Raw genomic sequence first — 21,221 nt, 5'->3', positions numbered from 1 at the left:
AAACATAGAACATTCTACAAATAGAGCACATCATGTATCATATCATATCTGTGCTATGTTGCATATCATGTTACATTACATAGTATTATGTATCATGTTATATTGTAACATTAAATTACCCTCTAATATACTACCTTATGCTCTGTTATATCATATTACATAATGTTATATCATCAGTATAGTATAGGTCATGTCATACTATCCTCTGATTCCCTCTTATCCCCAACATTTCCCTTCCAGTGGGACCCAAACAATCCAACTCCCCAAATTTCCCTTGGGCGAGGCATAGAAAACATCTCATCCTGGTGACTGGGCTTGCACTCTCCAACAATCCCTTTATGACCTGGACCAGAACTTTTTGACAGTAATATTTGGAGGTAAGATAAAATTGTCAGAGTTGTACAGGACACTAGGTCATCACAAATAACCCCCTCAATTTAAGATGAGGAAATGAAATTCCAGAATGGCAAAGTGATTTGCCCATGGACCCACAGAAAACAAGGGGAGAGCCAGAACCCAGGTCCCAGTTCCCAGACCAGTGTTCTTCCCACTGTCCCATGTTATGACAAGTTTGATTTTGCAAAAAGATGTGGTTTTTTCCCCCATTGAAGGGTTGTCATAGAAATGGTAGGTTTCCTTTTTCAATGAGCTTTCATTGCCAGAAAGGTATGTCTCAGGCAGGTGTTTGGAAGTGGCAATTTCAACTAAAGACATAATGTTAGTAGTGGCAAATTGGTTAACTATGTATTACAGTGCTTAAGGAATGGAAATAATGATAGTATGTATTATTTATACTTTTCTTCCTTTTTTGTTTTTAATTGGAAAGGAGATGTGTTGATTTTTCATACTTACAGAGATAAGAGGTAGGTCATCCTGGTATTTAGCATTAGGTATTCCTTACCTAAGTGAGTGAATGAGTGAAAAAATAAATATAAATATAAGTTTCATAACTTATATTTTGTTTATGTAGTGGGGGCAAGGAGAAATTCATCCCAAAAGGTGGCACAGTAAATCAAGGAGGAACAATGTGAGGCATTAATAGCAATCCCAAGGAGAGGTAATTGTCATTTGAAGGCTTCCTATCTCTTTCTCCTCATTTCCTTTAGGGTAGAGATTGGTTTATCTTTTGCATTTTCCCCTATTCTTAAAACACTGTCCTGCATTCAGAAAGCACCTAAAGATTGCTTCCTGATGGATTGATTAGTTTATGGGCTCCTGTGAATAGATTGTGCATATTCTGTGGGGGCTAAAGTAGACATGATCCTGCCTAGCTGCATTGCTACTTGAGGGCCTGTCTAGAACCTGGAACCCTTTTACCCACATTTGAGGAAACCTAGACTTGAGTTGAGGTAAACTATATTTAGAAATTTTCCTGGAGTAACTCCAGGTGGTGGGCAATGAGCCAAAGATGGATAATGATTCTTTTTTGGGGTCAGTCTTCAGATCAAACTAGATGTGTGTCAGCCAAGAGGCTTCCTGGGGGAGCCTCAGTCTTGATTATACTCCAAAAAGAAAAGGAATTAAATAGCAACCTTTTAAAGAAAGAAGCGCTCCTGTGTGGCTATGGAGTTTAATGACCTCAAATTTTTGTTTTTATCAAAGATATAGCTTTTTGATAATGACCTATCTGTGTGGCCTTGGGCAAGCCACTTAACCCCATTTGCCTTGCAAAAACCTAAACAAAAAACAAAAAAAGAAAAAAAAAGATATAGCTTTTTAACAACTGTTTTCTTCTGGGAATGTAGTGGGTTGGTAAGTCATGGACAGCCATGGTTTCCCCAAGAATTAAGAGGAAATGAGAGTTATATGGTTGCTGGGCTTTCTGTTTATTGGTGATGGGTTTCAGATGAGGTCATTCAAGGGGCACTGGGGAGATCTGGGTTTGAATCCCACCCAGCTCTGACTCTGATAATGGAACCATAGGCAAATTCTTCACCTCTTGAGACTCAACATCTTCATCTGTACAATGAAGACAAATGGCATTTTTTTCTCAGCATTTTATGAACAAATGCAAAGTAGAAGCAGCTTAAAGGACATCATCAGAAAGAATACTTAGTTAGAAATGACTTCTTTTCATCTGAGTGAGGGAGAAACAGTGAATAGACTTATTCTCTACTGGTATTCATGAAGTACAAGAGTTGTAGAGAAGGTTCATTTTCCCTAGGGTTTGAGTTCGATGGACCCTGTGAATGACAAAAGGTAAAGTCTCACAAGATGAGAAGGTCCACATATCTGCATGAAGAGATGGAAACACAAATCTACTGAATTATAGAGACGAAAGAAGTCTAAAATTAGGAATAAAATTTCCCAAATAGACTTTTTATCATTAACAAATTAAAAAAAAACCAAACTGACCTATACCTCTTTATAGTGCCTGGCTAATAGTAGGTGCATAATAAGTTCTTGTATAGATGAAGAAGACTTCCTTTTCTTCTAGGCCAGAAGATCAGGCATAAGTTATTTATTCTGATAAAATGAAACCATCAGTGGTTTATCAGAAAGAGCCTAGGGATTGTAGCCATGGCAGCAGGATTCGAGTCTAGCTTCTGAATGTGTGTGTCCTTGGGTAGGTCACTAACCTCTCTGGGTCTTGTTTTTCACCTCTGTAAAAGGAAGAGGCTAATGAGGAAGCTAACTAATATATAATATCTCAAAAATGCATTTACTGTGACTTAATGCTTTCCATACTCTGTGCTCCTCTTCCAAGAAGGAGGCCAGTAGCATTGGCAGAATACCTGATTTCTCTCCTGACTGGGGGCATTGTTCTTCATAGGCCTTCTCTCAGCTTGGAAGGCACATCTTCCTACTTCTGCCTTCTGCTACCTTTAGGTTTCAGCTCAAATCCTCCCTTCTACAGAAAGCTATTCTCAATCCCCCCCCCCCTTATTCCCTCTGAGACCATCTTCACTTCACCTTGTATCTGACTTGTTTATCCACAATGGTTTGAATGCAGGCCCTCTTAGGATCTGAGCTTCTTGGGAGCAGGGATTGATTTTGCTTTTCTATATATCCCTAAAGCTAAGCATTGGATGGCATAGTGGGTAGAAAACCAGCCCTAAAGTCAGGAAGACTTGAGTTCAAATGTGATCTCAGACATTTACTAGCTGTGTGACCTTGGGCAAATCTCTTTACCCTGATTGCCTCACATCCAGGGCCACCTCCAGTCAACCTGGTTCTTATCTGACCACTGGACCTAGGTTGTTCTGGAGGAGAAAGTGAGTCTGGTAACTTAGCACAGCCCCCTTCACTCAAATACAATTCACTTGCTTGTCCTGGTATCACTTCTCTGATGTTAAGGTCTTCTTTGAAAACTAAGACCCAACATCATCAATGTTTAGCAGAAGGTACTTAAGCAATGTTAACTTGACTATAAAACAATGAAATAAATGCTTACCCAGGCATAATAGAAGCCTTGTTGTTTGTCTTTGAGAGAATTCACAAAACCAATAATAAAAGAGGGATGTTTTTCTTTAGCATCTGTTAAGACTTTAATGGATTTTTAGAATTAAAGTAATTGAAAGGTTGGTTGACAGGTGAGACTGAGTAAGCCTGGTGTATAAAAGATATGATGGAAGATTAATGAACCCATGAAAGATGATAAGAGCAGGCGGGAGCTTTAAAGAGCATGACCCAGCTCCCTCATTTTACATATGAGGAAGCAGAGTCCTAGAAAGGGACTTGCCTAAGTCACAAAGGTAATTAATGACCCAGCCAGGACCTAGAGCCCAGGTGTCCTAAGAACTAATTCAGATGATTTTTTGCTCTATATTAGAATATTGCCCTGAGAAGAAATGATCTAGAAGTCATTTGGCCACCAACTTTTAAATAATTATATTTCCAGATTCATTGGCGTTGGGTGGTCATCATGCCTAGCAGTCAGTTACACCCCAATACAAAATCTGAATATTTAAAAGTCAATCATAAGAGGAAGAGTCTTGTTATTTCCTGATGCTTACTATTGAATGGACTTGATGGGTGCACACACTTTTCTTCCTTAATAGCATTAAAGCAACAAATTAAAACAGATTAAAAATCTGACCTAGAGCACTTTGGAGTAAATGTTTTATGTCATTCCCAACTGGCAAGTCTGGGCAGTTAGGTGGTGCAATGGATAGAGTACCAGGCCTGAAGTCATGAAGGCTTATCTTCCTGAGTTCAAATCTGGCCTCAGACACTTACTAGATATGTGACCCTAGACCAGTCATTTAATGTTGTTTGCCTTAGTTTTCTCATATGTAAACTGAGCTGAGGAAGGAAATGACAAATCAGTCCAGTAACTTTGCCAAGAAAATCCCTAATGGGCTCATGAAGATCAGGGCATGATTGAACAATAATAAAAATTTGCTAGTCTAAATACTGGGAGAATCTTGGCTATTCCAAACATTCATGGTCATTGGTCATTTCCCAAGGCTCATTAGAGTTCTCTTTTGCATTTGGTCAGTTTTTACATTTCTATCAATTCTTTTTTAGATTGGCTATATAATCACAGCAAGGTCAGGAAATTTATATGAGGCAGCACAGAGGAAATAATAACTTTGAGGTTAATAGTACATTAAGGTTTGTAAAACATTATCTTCAAAAAATCCTATGAATTGAGCAGTTCAATCATTATTATGCCCATTTTACAGATGGAATAAATGGGGTCCAAAGAGGTGAGGTAATTTGTGCATGCTTCCGTGGTTAATAAGACTAGATAAAAACGTATTTGTGGCTCTCTCATGATTTCTGCCATTTAAAATTTTGTCCTATGGAAGCCAACTTAATAGTGGTTTGACTGTAGTCTTTGGGGAGTGGATACAATGTCTGTGATGAGGACAATTCCATCTATTATGAGTATTAGGAGTATCCTTTCACAGCATTTTTATAGTGCCTGGCCAATAGTAGGAATACATGTCCTTACTGTAACAACAAGCTTTCTCCCAGTTTCAATAGTGCATGTATAGATGGTACTAGCCTTCTGAAAGATTGAAAAGCAGTGTGTGTGTGTGTGTGTGTGTGTGTGTTTATAAACTCCTTGAGGGCAGGAATCATTTCATTTTTGATTCCTTACTCCAGTGTCAAACTAGAGTAAGTATTTAAAGTTTAAAGTATTTAAAGATACTTGTTGAAGATGTTATGGGAAGGAAGTTCACTTCCCCATTCAGTTGGACTTCTCCAACATCTTCTGTCTTTGTCCTGTGTCTCCTGTCTGGCTGCCCTTTGTCCTTTCCCTCTAACTTTTAGTATCTCCTAAGTTGTCAGCAAGGGTCATGGTATTGCACATGGAACATCCTGTGGAGTAGTCTGGATAAGGATTTCCCTGGAGCAAATATTTTCATGACAGTTGGGAATTTTGAGAATGTGGTCCTCACCAGTAGAGAAGAGGGAGCTTCTCTGTTCATTGAAGTGGAAGTGATGGGTTCTTCTTGGTCGTACAGAATGGTCACTCATAAAGTATCATATTCAACTGGAGGAATGTCTCTGGGTGACAGTGGTCTCCCTTCTTATTCCCCATCATATATATATATATATATATATATATATATATATATATATATATATATATATATCAGGAATTGTATAGCTCAAAGCCGATTGTTAAATTTTCAGTGTGAGTGTTTATACTTCAGAAATCTACAAAGTGCAAATGAGGCTTTGATATGTTTTGTTGATTGTGATAAAGAAAATATTAATTATGCAGAATTTTTTTCAGAGAGGTAGCTATTAAACAGCCATCAGTTTCCCTGAATGTCTTTCCTCCTTACTCCTCTCATGTCCAATTTTTATCACTCATGGGTGAGATTTAGTTTACAAGTTTGATACCCTTTCATTGCTGAGTTTGTTCCTTTTGTTTTCCTATGTGTGGCCCATTGGCAAGATCAGGGTATCCCCAGAATGACCCTGAGAGGTTCTCTATTTCACAATATATCTGCTCTAGGATCCTACTTTTGACTTTGGAGATTAAAAGTCCTCCTTATGACCACCGAACTGTCCTTTAGTAGAAGAATGATTCTAGAACTCTTCCAAACAATCCTTTAACGTGAAGCTCACTTACATTTCCCCTTCAAGGATGAGCCCATTGAATCCACACAGCCTCTGAGGGCTCCAGGGACACAGTCCTGCAGGGATGGCCTGTGAGCCTTTCTGTCCCTTTCTAGCTGAGAGGAGAAAGAGAGCTGATATACCCTTCTGTGATATTACTGTTACACATGAGGAGCTTTTGTATTTTGCTGGGTGATGGGTGGTTGGGGAATGAATGACTTTGAGTCAGGGTCTATCTGGCCACCGAAATCAATCCAGAAGGTTGGTTCTTTCCTATCTGAAGGCTTAATCTGTAATAGATAATAATAATATACTGTATTTCTATGGCATTTTGCTGCAAAAATGCCTTCATCAGAAGAAATAGTGAAGTGAGCACAGCCAGGAGAGCAATTTATACAATGTCAACAACATGGCAAAAACTGAAGATATCTGAGGAAGGCAATGGGCAACTTGAATTCCAGAGGACAGATAAGGAAACATTCCATCCTTCCCCTAACAGAAAAATAAAGGACACAAGATACAAAATAAAAGATATATTTTCAGACACAACCAATGTGGAAGATTTTTTTGATTGATTAGTCATATTTAGTACAAGAGTTTTAATTTTTTCCATTTTTAGGGAGATATTTGGAGGGAGAAAGTTCAGATCAGTCACAAGGTTAATAAAAAGGAGAGCATCTCATTGAAGAAAGAAAAGAATGATTCACTGAATCACTATTTTTTTAAATGAACAGAAGAGAACACAGACAAGCAGGGACAGCTTTGAAAGTTACAGATTTGGTTTGGTTTTTGAATAATACATAACTCACTGACCTGGTTCTATTTCCTTTGTTCTCTATCAGTTCATAAAAATCTTCCCAGGTCTCTCTGAAACTGTCTCCTCCTTCACATGACCTGAATATATAGAATGAAGATCCACTGGGGGATGTGACCAATTTTGTTTTCCTTGAAAATGCTATTGTTGAGTCATTTCATTCAAGTGCAATTTTCTGAGATCCCATTTGTGAGTTTCTTTGCACAGATACAGAAGTGGTTTGACATTTCTTCCTGCAGTTCAGGAAACTGGGGCAAACAAGGTAAAGTGAATTTCCCAGGGTCACACATCTACTAAGTGTCCGAGGTCAGGTTTGAACTCAGATCTTTTTTACTCCAGGGCCATTATTCTAGCCTCTCTACCCCCTAGCTGTCCTTTATTTGAGAATACTTATATGATAGGAATTCTATTAAAATGAAAAGTTAAAGGTTGAATTAAAAGAAAAATTTAGCTGTACACGATAAAGATTCCTCATTTCCTGTATAATTCTCTATTTCAGTCTGACATTGTAGAGGAAAATGGTCATTTAAAAATTTGGTGTTTGTTAAGTTCATAATTTTTTTTAAAGAAAGATTGAAATGAAACAAAAACTTGAATGAAAATAGGAAATGACCCTTAATGCAACCGCCTCCTCTTTTTGGCTGGGCTCCCACCTGGTAGCAACTCACATCATCTTTTATAAAACCATAAGAGCAGCAAGTTCTGAACAGTCTGGGCTGAGTTTAGTAAGTAGATAAGCTTGTTTTGCAGCTGCCTACACGACTGTCCTAATCACACACTCTAAATGGAAATGTTGGCAGCCCTTTGCTGCATGTTAAAATAAAAAAGAATGCCAACTGGCTCCGAACCCAAAGCACTCCTAGGAAGAAATGTTTCCCAAATGTGCAGTGATGTGTCCCAGAGATCACCCGGAGTCCTTGGAGTTATGGATGGTCTTAGCCCTATCACTGGTGGGAAGGTAGAACTTTCACAGGATGGCCCTTTTTTTCCAGTTTATTGGGACACGGAAGAGTTGCTTTTCTGTGCATTGCCTACATCAAAAGTAATCTGTATTTTATGCGCTTAGGTTGCTGGCTCTGAGATGAAGGCCACCAGCTTAGATGGAAGCTTCCTCTATGAGAATTGGAGTTTCTTTGGCTATTTAAACAAGAGACTGAGGCCTATAATTCTCTTTTGGAGTCTTTTGACTTCTGTAGATTGTATTTTCTATTTTCTATTTTGTATTGAAATTGTCTGAGTCTTAGCCAATAGCAAGAGGAGACCGATAGGGTTGAATGGACCGGCCAGGGTGGGAAGGCTATCACATTAGGGGATGAATGCTTCATGATCTATGGAATTCTTCTGCATTATCTGATGATCATTCTCCGATATGACAATCTACCCCCAGCTGGAAGCAAAGAATTCAAAGAACTCTATTGCATTAGGGTTTTCAATTTGCAGATGTGAAAGCTGGCATTGTACAAAACGATTTCATTTTTAACTCACAGCTCTAAACATCTGAACATTATCTATTTAGAGGGGTCCGTTGAAGGCCCCTCTTCCATGCTACATTTTACCTTCAGATAATCAGATTCCAAAGACAATTTCACCGGGAACTGAATTTCGGTATCTAAGAACAGAATCTATCTAATCAGAGGGTGGCAATGATGACCAAAAACCTGGGGCTGACTGACATATGACTCTCTTGGTTTGTTTCAAGCCCCAATCAAATGTCTTGCAAGCAAATTTTAAGAGTAAGTTAAAAATAAAAATTTGACCACGTGTAAGAATAATAGAGATAGAGGGAGGGAAGTCACTGGTGATTTCATTGGAATGAAAAATTCTCTGGATGAAGAAACTGCCTCTAACAAGGCAGCATCTTCTCTATAATTGAGACTCCTAAGGAAGTTTCCCATTTGTGGTGAAGTGACTTGCCCAAGGTCACATGGCCAGTATTGGGGATAGAAGCTTAGAATCTCTCCTTCAGAGAAATGTTTTGCTTAACTTATATAAAAATATTCTTTGTAATAGCAAATTGTTAGGCAAAATTCATGGGTCCAGCTATTGAGGAATGTATGAACAAGCTATGGCATATGAAGGGAGGGGGTTATTATTCCACCAAATAAAATGATTTCTACAAAGAAAATGAATAAATGCAGGAAGACTTTAAGAAAGTAGTGCTGAAGGAAGAGTATACAAATAATAATCTTGTAAATTCATGTAAAGTAATAGGTGACGATGTAGCTAAGACAATATAAACAGTAACTGATTCAGTGAAAAAGGCATATAGAAGAGTGTTCAGAAAAAAGATGTAGAAATGAGTAGGCCATTTTTGTTACTATTTTGCTAAAATTAAAAACAGCTAGCATTTACTTAGTGCTTTAAGATTTGCAGTATTCATACATATTTATTCATTTAATCTTCACAACAACCCCTGGGGGGAGTAGCTGCTAGTATTTTCACCTTTTGACAGATGAGGAAACTGAGGTATAGAAAAGATAAATGATTTTCCCAGGGTTTTTTCAACTGATCTCTCTATGATCCTCCTTCTCCCCTTGGTTTTTGAACAACATTTAAAGTTTTAATGGAGATGGAGAGATTCTGATTCCTATCTGGCCACTGGACCCAGATGACTCTGGAGGAAAAGTGAGGCTGGAGACTTAGCACCCCCCCCACACACACACACACACTCAAATCCAATTCATGTGCTTGTCATGGCATTACCTCCCTGATGTCATGGTCTTCTTTGAAAATGAAGGACAAACATTGTTATTATTATTATTATTATTATTATTATTAGATAGGGAGTATATAAAGCAGAATTTGAATTCAAACTTAGTAGGCTTTCATATGCCAGTATGTGATTTTATGAATCAAGGAGTTCCCTCCAATGGTGCAAATCATAGTTTATTTAGTCCATGAATTTTATGATTTGCCCAATTTAATTCCATATTTATTCCATGATTGTCTCATCCATTTTCTCCCAGAATTTCAACCTAGGGGTTCTACCCAACTGTGTTGATTTCTTCTGACGTCCTATTTGGTTGTCCTCCTTGCATCTCTTGCAGTTCATATTCTCTTCCTATCAGACATTTTCCTTGTGATCCCCATTGGTTGCCTGTTGTAGATTGCTTATACCTGCCATTATCCCTTGCCAGTGACCTCTGGGGAATAATTATGGTTCTTCAGCCACTGGTACTCACAACAGCAATTCTGGTAAAATATACTATCCAAAAGATGAGCTTTGGTTTCCATGTACAGCTTGGAGACAGTAAAATAGGTCTGCGCTACTTTTGGCATACTAGCCAGCTCTCTTACTCTGCCTCTTCCATTTCAGTGTCAAATTTACACAGTCATTTTAAAAAATGAAGCACTTGATCAAGTTGTATCATTAAAATTTTTGGTTTGTATATTGGAATATTTATTGTATTTTAAGTCTATTGAATATATTTTGTGTATATGTATGTGCAGATTATATAGAGATATTCATGTGTGTATATATAAATAGATCTATGTATACACACACATATCTACCTTTCTATCATCCATCATCTATCTATCTATCTATCTATCTATCTATCTATCTATCTATCTATCTATCTATCTATCTGCAATATGGGGGCAGCTAAGTGGCTTGGTGAATAGAGCACCAAGACTTGAGTCTGGAAGACCTGAGGTCAAATATGAACTCAGACACTTTTAATTCAAGACCTTGGGCACATCATTTAGCCTTGTTTGTCTCAGTTTCTTTATCTGTAAAAAGAGTTGGAACAGGAAACAGCAAACCAGTCCAGTGTTTTTGCCAAGAAAAGTCCAAATGGGGTCATGATGAATCAGACATGACTCAATAACAACAACATAGTACATTAGAATGTTTGCTTTTATTGACTCTGACTCAGAATTTTTAAAGAAGATATTTTATGAACCCTCCAGCTCCCTGAATTTTCCTGCCCCCCCCACCAGGGCTTCTAAGTACCCATGCAAGGAAAGCTGTCTAAATGTATTTATTAATTTGCTACTCTTTTAGTAGTGATGGGTAACACTGAGTCATCATTTTGTCTCATCCAGGAAACCTCATAACCAGGTGTGATAGCTCATTTGGGTCTGGGTGCAGCTTATGACCAGGATGCATAATGAGCTGTTCCCTAGAATGACTGAACCCACATCCTTGTCTTCTTCAGTCACTGGTTCTGACACCCAGTGGGTTAACTAGCCCTAGGCAATGCAGTTGTGTGGTCAGGGCCTGTCAAGCTCATAGGATCATAGATATAGAGGTTGAGGGGATTTTAGAGGCCATCAAGTCCATTTTTCAGTTGAGCAAACTGAGGCACAAGAGTGGTTGAGTGGCTTGCCTAGAATCACATGAGTAGGAAGTATCTGAAGTAAGATTGAAACAAGTCTTCCTTAGTCCAAGTCCATGACTTTCTCTATTATGACATCTCAGTCTGGTTGGCAAAGCAAAGGATAAAGGGATGGAGAAAGGAGGCAGCCCATGTGTACCATTCATAACCCTGTGGCGTCAGGAAAAAGGAAGAAAGGAAGAAGCTTGGTGGTGCCATTGTGTATAGAGTACTGGCCCTGAAGTCAGGAGGACCTGAGTTAAAATTCAGCCTCACACCCTTACTAGCTAAGTAATTTTCTCTCCCCCTCCCCCCGCAAAATTAGGGATGATCTCTATCTCAATTTGTAGTCAAAACATGACCACAATAAACTTCAATTAGCACAACTGGATGGAATATCCACATCCTTGAGCTCATAGACCCAGGAGAGAAGTTCAAATATTAAATTTTGCAAAATGGCATCCAATCATTGTCTCCATTTAATTCCTACAAAATCCTGTAAAACAAATGAGTACTCTAGACTTTGTTCCACTTAGTAGATGTTAGTGAGAACATTATAGCTCTGAGATTTTCCCAGGATGTGTGTACTCAATTAGAGAGTGTCAGAGGTTAGTTTTGACCTTGGATCTTTCTTGACCCTTTTTATCACACCCCTTAATCTGCCTCTAGATTGCTGGAATCTGGAAGATAAAGTCTGTAATGAAGAGATAGTTGTCTCTACTGTGCAGCTAAAAGTACATGTAGGTGGGGCAGGATGTGTTTCCTCTCAGTGAACTAGAGGACTAAATTTGACTGGGTGGAGATACCCAGGTGCAACCCTCATTGAGTGGTAGGCTGGAGAATCAGGGTCACCTCACCTAGAAAAGGAAACCCTCAATACTTTATGCTGAATATTGAGATGGGGACCCAAGACTAAAGAGTCTTGGCTCCCCCTCCCCCATCCTACTAAGAGGAATAGTGATGTCACCAATTTAGAATTGTAGAACATTGTAAAGCCATGAACTGGAGGCCACTGAACATCAGAAGGAGCTGGTGCCACCTGCTGGACAGTGCAAGAGATGCAGGCTGAGTGACAGGCGGAGGCAGCTCTGCATTTATTCAATTCATTTACAGGGACCCGTGCCGCCACCTCCTGGTCACTATGAAAACTGCAGCAGGCATCAAATGTGGAGCAAATATGAGAAATGAAACCTGTTGGGAACCATACCTGGTAGTTGAGAATTACAAGTATTACCTTTAGTTTATAGAAAAGGAAACCGAGGCTCAGAGAGATTCAGGATTTCAGAGTTTCAGAGGCCCAGGAACCATCTAATACAATCTCTACTGGAATATTATTTTCCTCTACAACATACCTGAGAAGCTGTCATGTCCACCTTGATCTGAAGACTTTCAGGGAGGGGCAACCAGCTACATCCCAAGTTTTCTCTTACCATGAACCTAATACCACCCTCTGAAATTTAGCATAGCATCTTGTTTCTAGAACTAGAAGGGTCCCCAATAGCATCTAGTCCAATCCCTTCAATTCACAGCTGAGGACATTGAGACCTGGAGTAATCATGGGACTTGTTCAAAGTCACACAGGCACCAAGCTTTAGAGGTGGGATTTGAAGCCCAATTCTTTCATTCCAGAGCCATTTACTTTCCAGTGTGCCATTTTTGCCTCCCCCTTTTCTTCCCCTTATTCCTAGTTCTTTCCTCCAGAACCAAGTAGAACCAAATGATCCCTCAAAGATGGCTATTATGAGGGGCAGCTAGGTGGTATAGTGGATAGAGCATCGGCCCTGGAGTCAGGAGTGCCTGAGTTCAAATCCAGCCTCAGACACTTCATAATTACCTAACTGTGTGGCCTTGGGCAAGCCACTTAAGCCCATTTACCTTGCAAAACCTTAAAAAAAAGGTGGCTATCATGTCCTCCTTTTTTTAATTTAAATTTATTTTTATTAAAGATATTATTTGAGTTTTACATTTTTCCCTCAATCTTGCTTCCCTCCCCCCCCCCCCCCCACAGAATGCACTCTGTCAGTCTTTACTTTGTTTCCATGTTGTACCTTGATCCAAATTGGGTGTGATGAGAGAGAAACCATATCCTTAAAGAGAAGTCTAAGAGGTAACAAGATCAGACAATAAGCTATCTGTTTTTTTTCTAAATTAAAGGGAATAGTCCTTGTACTTTGTCCAAACTCCACAGCTCCTTATCTGGATACAGATGGTACTCTCCTTTGCAGACAGCCCAAAATTGTTCCTGATTGTTGCACTGATGGAATGAGCAAGTCCTTCAAGCTTGAACATCATTCCCATGTTGCTGTTAGGGTGCATAGTGTTTTTCTGGTTCTGCTCATCTCACTCAGCATCAGTTCATGCAAATCCCTCCAGGTTTCCCTGAAATCCCACCCCTCTTGGTTTCTAATAGAACAATAGTGTTCCATGACGTACATAGACCACAGTTTGCTAAGCCATTCCCCAATTGAAGGACTATCATGTCCTTCTTAACCCTTCTTTGATTCAAGCTAAACAGGCCTAGTTTTTTCAACTGATTTCTCTATGATCCTCCTTCTCCCCTTGGTTTTTGAACAACATTTAAAGTTTTAATGGAGATGAAGAAATTCTGATTCCTATCCAGATGACTCTGGAGGAAAAAGTGAGGCTGGAGGAAAAAGTGAGGCCGGAGACTTAGCATCCCCCCCCCCCCACACACACACACACTCAAATCCAATTCATGTGCTTGTCATGGCATTACCTCCCTGATGTCATGATCTTCTTTGAAAATGAAGGAAAACATTATTATTATTATTATTATTATTATTATTATTGTTTTAATGACATAATTTAGCCACAGATTGTATTCTGCCAATGTTCTCCAATCAGAGGCTTCTCAATCAGAATGTCAATAGCCTGAGGTTTGGGATAAGATCTCATATTTTTAGCATAGAGCTGAGTCCATTAGCGTTGTTTTATAAATGCTGTTGACTGATTGATTGTGCAAGAGCTGAGACACAGAAGGTCTAAGTGATGGTACTGAATCCATGGCAACCTCAGGGCACATCCTGGAGGCTGGATCTTGTTTGATAACCCTTAAAGCTTGTTTTCTTGCAATTTGATTTTTTTTCCCCCTAAAAGGGAAGACAAGTGGATGATTAAGAGTTTGAGCTTGTAGCTTTTGTTTTGTACTCAGTTCCATTTTTATTCATTTTAAGAAACATTCTTGTTTATCTTCTATATACAAGGTGCAATTCTGATACAAAAACAAAAACTAAACATTCCCTGTCCTGAAAAGATATATATTCTACCAGATGATACAAAACAAGGCAGTGTGAGAGAATGGGTTGATTTGGAAGCCAGACCCAGGCTCTTACCAGCTTGAGGTCCTTATAGCTTAACCTCTCTGAGCTTCACTGCCTTCATCTGTAAAGTGAGGGGTGGGATTGGATGGCCTATTTTTTTTCCAATTCTAAACCTACAAGCCTACACAGTACAAGTTAATTTGAGGAAGGAGAGAATACAAGACCTTGGGGATTAGAGGAGCCCTCAAAAGGAGTCTTTACTTAAAAGGAAATAGTGAACCACTGATGGTTTCATGAGCTGGGAAGTGTCATGGTCAGCTCTATGTCTCAAGATTGTTTTGGTAGCTGTGGGAGACCAGTTAGGAAGGTATTGCTTTATTCCAAGTGACAAGTGATGGGGATCTGAATTGAATGATGGTCCCTTGAATGGACTTGCTTGGATGAACAGGAAACATTAACCCCAATCCTTTTGACCAAATGGAGGCCCATCAAACTTTATCATCTGCTCTCTCATGAAGAGCTCCAGACTCATAGACACTGCCATATAACCTGGCAAAGCACCCTCCACATTCCCAGGACTGAATCTGACCACAGCTCCCTTTCTACTTTGAGGTCTTTCCATCCACTCTGAAATACATGCGTGGTTCCTCAAATTAGAATGCAAGTTCCTTGAAAGCAGAGACTATCTTGCTTTTTCTGTTTCTATCCTCATTGATTAGATATCAGGTGATGCATAATACTTAATAAATGTTTTTTCATTCATTCCATCATTCTGTCATTCTGTCATTCTATCAAATTCTAATGCTGACCAATCTCATGGTTTATGTCAGCATAATCAGTCCTACAGAGTGTACCTACTTTGCTAGGCCCAACTCTCAGTCCAACTCCAATCTACCAACCCACAAACATTTGTTGAACAACTAATCAACATTCCCATCATTTGTGACTGAGTGGGCTTGTTCAACTCAATAGCTCAGTGCTTTCCTGTTCCTCCAGGAGATATTATGACAGTCCCTTCATTGGGCATCCCTTGACATCACTTTGAAATAGAAGGGGAAGGTGCCCTTCCAGCATGGTAACAGAGTGAATCCAAAGAACTTCATATCAATTTCCATTTATCAAATTGTATGTCAACAACCAGCCCAGAATCAGGAAAGCCAGGTGAACACACCAACACCTTACTGCTTTCCTCCAAAGGGTGTCTTTGCTTCCCTTTGGTACCTGGAGGTGCTCCTGAGGCTTCCTTCCAGCTGTGGGGTATTTCGTGTATGATGAGAGCTGTGACTTCCCATCACTTAGCTTTGACTCCCTCATCGTTGTGAATCTCTGGCTCCATTATCTGGAAAGTGGTTCATGACCGTAATCCTCGGAAGGGCCTTCTCCCTCTGAAGGCTATTAGTGACCTCACGGTAAAGGGGCTGATTTTCCTTGCTCACTAAATGCATAACTTAAAACGAATGAATTGAGCACCCGCTCCTAGATGGTGCTCCTGCGACCCTTCACCTCCTGGGGATGTCTATTGTTAACGCTGAGCACAACTGAACGATAAACAAGAGAAAATAATTTATCTGCACTCCTCAAAGTGCTATCTTCCTGAAGGCATTATCTCACATAATTTGTTAACATTAGAGCTCATGGCTGTAGAAGTACTAGAGAATCAAAGAGTTCTAATGCATTTTGCCAAAGGGAAATTTACCATCTGCTTGTCGTCATGAATCATATATGCCGCGAATAATATTTTAGAAGCCCCTGACAAGGCGGGTGCAGTAACTTGTAAATGAAAATTACCAATGCTGCCTTTTTTTCTAAAGTAGCCCATGGGATAAATCAGTACTGCAATCTATTGGAAAATAGGTCCAAGACTTGAAATAGGAGAATAATAAACTATATTATTGGCTTTTTGTAATTCTAATAAATATCCCAAATCTTTACAATGCAATTACTCTGATTCAAATCTTACTGTCCCAATACATATTCTCTGAACGTGACTAAAATAAAATTTTATTTGCAAATTTTGTCAGATATGCTGGTGCAGAAATGAGAGTGTCTAATGTCTGAATCATTGATAGGTTTAACTTCTCAGAAAGGATTCAATGACTCATCAGTCTTATTGGCAGCATAGGAACAAGAACTGGAGACTGTCCCCTGAGCTTAGGACTGATTCTCCTCTCAGCTTTCTTTCTGGGAATCTTTGGGTTTTTTTTTTCAAGATCGAGTCCAAGTACTATATTCTATGTGAAATTTTTCCTTATCCCTCCAGCTTCCAGTACTGCTCCCCACAAAATATAGTCATAATAATAGAGAGACTTTAGTGTTTTACAGTATGCAGAAATGTTTTACATAGTTTATCTTAATTTTCACAAGTCATAGTACCATGACTTCTCTGACCACTTCAGACTCTAGCAGAGACCTGGACCCTGAATGCCAGAGCCCTTTGGATAGCAAGACCTCCAACCATAGCCACAACCATCCTACAACAGTCACCCTTGTGGAGATGCAACAGTCTGCTGTTGTTTCAGCCACAGTTAGCAAAAACCTGAAAAAATAAGTTAGATAATCTTTGTATATAGATGTTTGTATAATGTGTTTCTCATTAGATTGTGAGAGAAGGACTTTTTTTAGCATCAGTACTTTGCCAATGTCTGCCCCAAAAGTAGCTATGAATGGAGGCTAGAGTTCTGGGCCTGGAGTCTAGAAGACTCACCTTTTAAATTCAAATCCAGCCTCAGACACCTACTGGCTGTGTGACTTAAGTTACTTAACCCTGTTTGCCTCAGTTTACTCATCTGCTAAGAGCTGGAGAAGGAAATGTCAAACCATTCCAGTAAGTTTGTTAAGAAAACCCCAAATGAGAGTTAGACACTACTGAAAAACAGCAATAAATAACAATAATAAAGCTAGCTGTGTCTGAGGCCAGATTTTGAGCTCATGAGGTTACGTCTTCCCAATTTCAAGCCCAGTATGCTATCCATTGTACCACTGAGCTCCCCAGAATGGGTATTATATACTCCAAACGCACACCTTAGAATCAATCCTTTGTACCAAACAGTGAATCTGTCACAAGAAAGGGATTCTTGTTCAAGAGAGATAGACATAGCAAGATACATTATGTATTTAAGTCCTTCTCTTCTATAGTATCACATGAAGGACTCTACAGATCACTGGTCCTGCTATCGTTATGCCTGAAAGTCAACCATACCGTCTATATTTTAAGTTCTCAGTCAAATTTATTTTTTCCAGAGAGAAATCCTTTGGGGATCAAGGGAAGCTTGCTCTAGGGCAACAGCAAGTCAAAGTCTTAATCTCTAACTCATTGGATGGTGAGATGGACAGTAGGACTACTTTCTCTTCCCTGTGTTTTATTTTGGGGGCAGTCCTATAGACCCTAGAATTGCAGTTCTCTTTAATTCTTCCAATATTCTCAGGTGCTGGGAAAATTTATATCATTTTCCCAGTCCCCTTGGCTATGGGGGTAATCTAGAGAATCAGTGCTTGGGTTGAGTTCACAAAGTAGTTTCTTTTTCTTTGTACAATACATTGTGTGACCATGGTGTGGATGGCCTGTGGCAGATTAAAATAGAGGATTGGTTGGATTAAAAGGAAATTTTTCAAGTATGACATGAGGATAGAATTATACAGAGATTGCCACACATGAGGTGAGAAGGTAAGGAATCCAAAGGTTTTTTTCAGAGGAAAGCACAGATGAGAATAACATAAAAATAACATGCAGAATTATCATAAACTTTGAAAAAGAGTAATCAGTGTGGAACAGATTTATAGTTTCATTATATGCATTATTTTTATGTTCTATTCTTTAGTGTTCACTGACATTTCCCCCCCTCTTTTGTTTGTAGTATTTAAGTTTACAATAATAAAAAAAGAACTAATAATGAATTTCTGGATCTTTTCTGCTTCTTTGACAGGATTTTGCAGCCAGAAGGAACCTTACAATACAAATTTGCAGAGACAAAAATATAGAATAGGGTATAATTTAGTTGAATTATGATAATTTATTATCCTATGCAGTCACAGTAATATGGAATAATAGAATCATGGTATTGTCCTGGACCTTAGAGGGTCTAGTCTATGCCTTCCCTCCCACACTTATCTTGCATATCAAAAAACAGATTCAGAGGTGAAGTGAGAGACCCAGGATTATAACCCAGTAACCCAACTTGACTCTGGTCAGACGTATAGATAAATTGGTTCAATATTCAAGAAAATAAAGCAGTGACAATACTTTATATTAATGTGGTGTTTTTTAAGAGCATAGGAAGCCATTTGTCCAATTCTTAATATTAACCTTATTAAATGTTAACATTTCTATAGCATTTTAAAATTTACAAAGCATTATACATAGATTATTTCATTCAACAAACATTTAGTAAGAGCTAAACTATAATAAAAGTTAGGATTTATATAGCACTTTAAGACTTGCAAATTACTTTATAAATATCTCATTTTATCCTCACAACAACCTAGGTGATGGAAGGGCAGAAGTTATCATTATTATCCTCAGAGAAGGTAGGTTCTCAGATCATGTAGGTTCTCAGATCTTCCTGTTATCTCCCTTTATGTGGCTTTTCTCTGTATTTTTTTCACAATTGTCTTTTTTTTTAACATGCACCTTCTAGGAAAGAAAATACCTACATTTGACAGAGGAAACTTCCTTAAAGAAGAATCAATAGCTATTCCTTTCTTTGGATTTTCTATTGGACTCCTTGGGAGTTCAAGGGTGATGTAGATGTTGGTGGTAGAGGAAAAAAGGACTAGAGTTACCCAAAAATGTAATTATTTTGTTGTTCAGTCATTTCAGTTGTGTCTGACTCCTTGTTAAATCTGGGGTTTTCTTAGCAAAGATGCTGGAGTAGTTTACCATTTCCTTCTCCAATACATTTTACAGATGAGGAAACTGAAGGCAAGCAGGGTAAAGTGACTTGACCAGGGTCATACAGCTAGAAGCATCTAAACCTAGATTTGAGCTCAGAAATTGAGTCTTCCTGACTTCAGACCCCATGCTTGATTCCATTTAGCTGCTCCATACTATTAAATCATTAGAATGATTGAGTAGAAACTTCATTTTCCAAGGAAAATGGATGACAAAATTGGTTCAGATTTGGAACCGAGGACCTATCTCATTTCTGCTACGTGGGAGAAGTTGGGACAATCGCTTTACCTTCATTGGTGTCTGTTTCCTCACCTAAAACCACTAAGGGACTATACCAGATGATCTCTGAAATTCCTTCCAATGCAGATGATTTATACTGGTCCCATGAGAAATGCTTTTGTAAAATTTGGGTGTTTCTAGATGTCCAGATTTTTGTTACAATGAGGACAAAACTTAGATATTAGACAGAATTTTTCAGGTTTGATCAGGACCTGGAGGTGACATAAATAGCTGAGCTTTAATAGGAGAATTCTACCTGGGTGCTAAAGGCTAAAAAATTCTTGGATCATATTCTTTGATGTGAAGATCAGTTATTTTAGTAGTGTTGGCCTCCCACACAAGGATCAAAGTTCAAGAAATCAATAAATATCTTTGCTGTTTTTCTTTCTAAATCCTGGAACCACAAATAATTTGGCAAGCTCTATCTAACCTCGAAGAAAGTTCTGCTCTTCTTAATGCCACCAGGGTCCTCATTTTTGATTTGAGCAGCAAAGATTAAACTGTGTGTGTGTGTGTGTGTGTGTGTGTGTGTGTGTGTACTCAGGTGTTCTAATTTTGGCCTTGCCATTGACTATTGGGATGAAAATGTTAAAGGTATTTTGGGGGGGGGAACGAGGTCTGTTCTCAAGGGGTTGACATGGTGAAAGAATCGGCATAATGAATCTCCAGCCTCTGAAAGCCTTGGGTCAGGCTGGACAGGGATCTCATTGATTGCCTCACTCCTAGGAGACCCAATTTGCTGAACTTCACACTCATACATCCAACTAACCTTTAAAGCAGTGAACAACTCCCATCTCAGTGAAACCCAGAATTTGAGCCTTCCCTTTGATACGTCACATGGAACGGCCCATTGTCTAAAGTGTGTTGACCCAACAGTGACCAAGGGCAGTTGGCTGGAGCTCTGGTGAGTCAGAGTTCTCATGGTTGACTCCCTGCTCACCTGAGAATTTAGAATACATTTGGAAAGAAATTGTGGCAATCATTTGGAGCAATGACATCATCAGCTTTGTCATATTATTACCAGGGATGAAGGGTCATTTGGGCTGACAGAGAAGGAGGAAGACCTTGAAATGAAGAAAGAGTTCATTTCCTTAAGGATATTTCCTGATTTATTCTATCACTCAATTCAGCATATAGATCTTAATCTGTTTTGAGATAATAACCTGATCTGCACAAACCTTGGTAAGATCAGTTGGACTAATGGACAAGCACCAGTGACAGGCTAAAGAGCCTCACAAATGTCTTGATTGGATGTCACAGCAGCTTTGGGAGATAGTGTGGCTATTTTTCCCATTTTTTCCAGAGAGAGAGAACTGAGGTAGACAGAGATTAAGTGGCTTTTCCAAGTATACTCAAGCATCTGAGGATAAATTTGATCTGAGGCCAACTAGATTCTAGACCCAGTGCTCTAGCCACTGAAGAAAAGATAGGATGACTGGTAGGAGGGAAGGAGTCCTGTTAGTTTATTTGGGGGATAGTTATACTTTAAATTTCATTTTATGATCTGACATATATTTATATGTTATTTCACACACATAAATGTATATATATATATATAATATATTTATATATATAGAGAGAGAAACTGAGAGAACCTTGTATCTTCCCTCTTGAATCTT

At 38.9% G+C, this 21,221-nt stretch overlaps 1 long non-coding RNA gene across 1 annotated transcript; it reads right to left on the bottom strand.

Annotated features, from left to right (window-relative positions):
• Positions 1–13,931: 13,931 nt before the first annotated feature.
• On the bottom strand, positions 13,932–20,534 carry LOC141493618 (uncharacterized). Its single transcript, XR_012470253.1, has 2 exons — positions 20,372–20,534; positions 13,932–14,264 (listed from the first exon to the last, which is right to left on the bottom strand). It is a non-coding gene; the product is annotated as an uncharacterized LOC141493618 (long non-coding RNA).
• Between the last annotated feature and the right edge of the window lie 687 nt (positions 20,535–21,221).

This window comes from Macrotis lagotis, chromosome 7, assembly GCF_037893015.1.
Source record: "Macrotis lagotis isolate mMagLag1 chromosome 7, bilby.v1.9.chrom.fasta, whole genome shotgun sequence".
In the NCBI taxonomy this organism is placed as follows: domain Eukaryota; kingdom Metazoa; phylum Chordata; class Mammalia; order Peramelemorphia; family Peramelidae; genus Macrotis; species Macrotis lagotis.
The sequence above is the reverse complement of the archived record's forward strand: the minus strand, read 5'-3'. Positions and strand labels throughout refer to the sequence as shown.